Genomic DNA, 4702 nt, shown 5'->3' on the forward strand with positions numbered 1-4702 from the left:
GCTAAAATCACTCTATCTTTGATTTCCTATTAGAGCACACTGATCTGACTTTATTCTTTTTAGAATGGATGAATGAGATTTTTTCTTGCTTTAGATATAAACCACATATACAGGAACTATGTGGACAATTATTAGGGGCAAGAAGGGGCTCAGGATGTTGAAAAATTCTTCTCTCTGCTGCATATTACAGAAGATGCATGTATGCTAACAATACATCCTATAGTTCCCATTAAAAGTAGGATAGAGTAGCAGCGAGATCTCATATTACAAAGATGCTTTAGTATAGTGTCATCAACGTGAAAACAGTTGTAAAGCATTATACATTACAATCTTGAATGCAGTATACGCTGTATGCGATCTTTTTCTACCATGCTTAATGTATTATTTATTCAATGCTAACAGAACTTGCATGGGATATAAAGTAAGAACAGGCTCTGCTCTGAAAAATTTGAATCTTCTTGCCAGCAATTGCACATTCATTAAGCATTACGATTTGCAGAAGCAAATTGCATGAGAAGAGTTGCTGTGCCTGTATAGCTGGTGGGGATGGAGGGAGCAGGGCTGATATCCCTGCCTTCCAAATATGCTGCAGCCACCTTCCTCCTTTCCTCCCCAGCATCTCCCTGCCCTCCAGAGCCTCCTTACCAATCCCTTTGTGGATATGCAGCCCTTCTTTCTGAGTGACACCACCAGCAGCTAGAATGGCTCCAGCACAGTGATAATGCTTTTTGCCCAACCCAGGTTAACACAACAAAAACAGATTCAACAATCTGGCAGGAATATATGCCCGCTCATGCCACTAAAAAGTGATCCAGCGAACTCTGTTTGGTCATCAGAGCAGTTAAATCATCACCTTGTGCATAGAAATGAGAATAGTTTCCTGGCCAAAAACAGAGCAGCAGCGTTACTTAGAGGAAAATGGGTCTTTGCTATCTGTTCCCTTTAGTCTGTTTACTCTCTCTGGTGAACTTATGCTTGAACAAAAGAGATTGAATTTTGCACTGTGGGGAATGGCTTAAGAAAAGCAGCTACCTGTGTACACAGGTGCATTTGTGTTACAAGGAACACAGGTCTCATAGTAACTAGGACTAAAGAGAAAATTGCAACCAGAAAATCAACAACTCACAAACAATATCAGGCTTGTTACAGAGAATAGTGTATAGTAAGAAAGAACACGTTTTAGGAAGGTGAAGTAGAGGTGTAATTGTTAGAAGATAAAATAAATAACATGAAATGAATTAAATTATAAATGGGCTGAAGAGGTAATGAAGTTTGAGTTTTGCAATGAAATGAAATTAAAATGCTCCTTCTATAAGCATTTGAACAATGACTGTACAAGCAAGGCATCAGGGAGTCTTAATCCCATTAAATCTAATCACCACAGTGTCTGTTTCTGCATACACGATGAGTTTGCACGCAGGAGAATAAATTAAAGCACATTGTAGGGTTTCATACTTTTCTCCATACAACATGATGGGACAAATTCTGCCCTTCTAAAGTGCATATACAGTCACAACTTCTGATATGTTCATATCATTAAGAGACATTAAGAGACTTAGGTGTTACTCAAGACATTTGGGGTGTGATGATCTTAATTTACTTTTCACACTTTCTGTGTAAATTTCAACAAGTCACTTAAAGTTTCTGTGCCAGGATTACCTACTTATTCTTTGCTAGTAATAAGCCCCTTCTCTTACCTAAAAGAAAAAAAATAAATTCTTTTTGGACAGCTAAAAGTGAAAAGAAAAAAATAATACAATATTAGAATTTTCTCTGTTATCATCACAAGGGGTGCTTTAATGTCATTATATGCATGATAACTGCACTACTGATCATAATTTTTTCACAGTTCCTTTTCTTTGTCATCTCTACTTTCAATTCTAAATTACTTTCCCAAGGAGGAAAAGAAAAAGGAAAAGGAAAAGGAAAAGGGAAAGGGAAAGGGAAAGGGAAAGGGAAAGGAAAAGGAAAAGGAAAAGGAAAAGGAAAAGGAAAAGGAAAAGGAAAAGGAAAAGGAAAAGGAAGATGCATCATCCAGATGCAAATGGACTACTCTGACAGATGGATGAAAAAACATTATGATTAGTGAAGTAGGTGTGATGTAAGAGAGAAGAAAATCATAAAGAGAAAGAGAATGGAGAGAGAAGAGCTAGAGGAGGATGGAGAATTCAATGAACCTGCAGCTTTTAAAAATCTTTTTAATTTTTCATAGTGGACACTCCTGGGACAACGACCGAGTCTCAGATCTTAGTCGTAAGAACTGAGGAAAATTTGAAGAGTTATTTTAATCCCCTTCTCTCATCTCTGAGCCATGGATCTGGCTGATTTTATCTTCTTTACTATGAATGTGTTGGTTCCCAGAAACAATGCTCTTAGTTCAGCTATATTTAGTGTGACCTCAATCTTGCATACTCTTAGGCACCAGCTCCATTGAAACTGATGTAAGCGTATTTCACGGGTGCTTCACGATACCCACTGTGAAAGTGAGGAAAGAATTTTCCTAAGAAGTCAGGTAAATTAGCTGGTTTACTATTTTTATTTTTGTCCCTGCTCTGAAGCATCAGGAATACTCAGTCACCTGAAAATGGGATCCTGTATTTACTGTAGACAATGAATATACTGATTTGGTATGTCAAATCCTATATCCCTTCGAAGGTGACATTTCATTTATCTTTTTCTTGGAGCATTTCTCTTTTGCTGCTGGTGCCGACTGAGTTGTATAAGAGTGGGATTAGAGAAGACATCACTGGAATAATTGCATGTCAATTTTCCCTGCAGGAACTGTAAACCCTAATATTCGTATGGAAGAGGAAAGACCATTTAGCAGCAAGATGCCTCTACCAAAATAACCATAATGAATAAAATCTATCATCTGACATGACAATCACAAGTATAGCTCCTTTTAAGTCAGTTTCCTCAGAGAATATTCCACTGACTTTTTATGTTGCTGGGATTAGTCCCATCTTCGGCTTTACATGAGGTCTTCAGGCTGCTTCAGATCACAAGAACCTAAGAATAAAATCATAATTCACTTGGAATTCAGTCTCTTCATAAGAAATGTCATGGATATGGATCACTGTAAGAACATGTGGTCTTATAGGGATGAAATTATCTTAGAGTGATGGGGTCCCGTTGGGAAAGAAAAGTAAATTGATAGTGCGTATGCATAGGGTATGTCTGGATAACTCTGTGAACACCATGTTGTACTTATCAAAGAGAGATAGCACTAGATACATCTGATAAGTTTCTTTGATAAAATAAGACCATGTTAGACAAGGGAAATGAAGTAGATGTAATCTATCTGGATTTCAATAAAGCATTTGATGTGACAATTCTTATTTAAAAGGGAGAAGATAAGGATTAGTGCATGAAGTGTACAGAATGTAAGAGAGAGGCTACAGCAGAGAGAGTAACTGGTTGTGCTGGAAGCAAAAGAAGGATGTTGCCAGTGAAATATGAGAATGGCTAATAGACTGAGCTTGTCTAATATTTAAAATTTTTAACTGCTGGAAAAGTAGCAACATGCAAATGAAAATTATAGAGATTTATGGAGATTTAGGAGGATTCTTCTCTTAAAAGAAAAAAAATAAAGAAAGAAAAAGAAGAAAGAAACTATTAATATCATAATAATATTTTTTACAACACTGAAAGACTTTGCAGATTTTAGTAATAGAAATAGAATTAAATTACAAAGTATGAAGCAAATGAGTTTAGGAATTAATAGAATTTCTGTTATAAACTTAATTTCTTCATCTGCAAATGGCAAGGAGAAAGCTCTGTGAGGTAGGTAAGAGCAAAGGAGACATATTTCACCTGACTGAAGCCATCTACAGAGCAGTGGGGAATGATCAGCATCCTAGCGGATGATTCATGCAACCTTAAAATATCTGTCCAAGATATATGGGAAATATGACACAGTTCCTGCAGAGTGGGATTGGTGGCTCAGGACATGCCACGTCCTGTGATATGCCTGCCATCAAGGTCTGCCCAGGGGAGGGAATGGACGAAAATGGGCACTCTGGAAGGTATGAGCTATCAGCCAAGACTGTGTGGGCTAGGACTGTTAAAAGTAAGGACATCAAGATCAATGGTGGAAGGTACTTAACACTTCACTGTTTTTCTGTAAAAGGCTGCTGAAATGAGGAAGGGAGCAATCTTGAGAAGGTTGGAAATTTCTACAGAAAAAAATGATCAACTATTTGTCAGAAATGATGTATGGACTCTAAAAGTACTGTTCTTGTGACTCTCTTGAGGACACTTTTCTCTGATTATTGAACATTGATCTCTTTCCAAGATAAAAGCAGGAACATGACTCTGATTGACTCTCAAGTTCTTGAAACAACAGTGTCTCCATACAATAGCCTAGGAAGATGAGAAATAAGTTTGACATCTAAGCATCCATTCAAAAGGATATTGTGTTTCAGAAGGACAACACTGAGAGAGGCTGGAAAGAAAAGTGGCAGTGGGACTCCATCTAGACTGAAATGCCAAAAAGTCTCCCACCACATAGCAGGATGAGAGACACAAGCATTGCAGAATATTTGCAAAGCTTTCTAATTTTTTTTTTTTTTTTTTAGAGTAAACACATGCACAGACTGAAATCCTTCGCTAAATTTTATTCCTAGATTTCCTGCTGGTTTTCTCCAGAAGGTGTATGTCACAACTGTGTAGAAGAGTTCAGTGGTACTCCACTTTCAGAGGA

This window comes from Chlamydotis macqueenii, chromosome Z (genome assembly GCF_036417535.1).
Source record: "Chlamydotis macqueenii isolate bChlMac1 chromosome Z, bChlMac1.mat, whole genome shotgun sequence".
Classification (NCBI taxonomy): Eukaryota; Metazoa; Chordata; class Aves; order Otidiformes; family Otididae; genus Chlamydotis; species Chlamydotis macqueenii.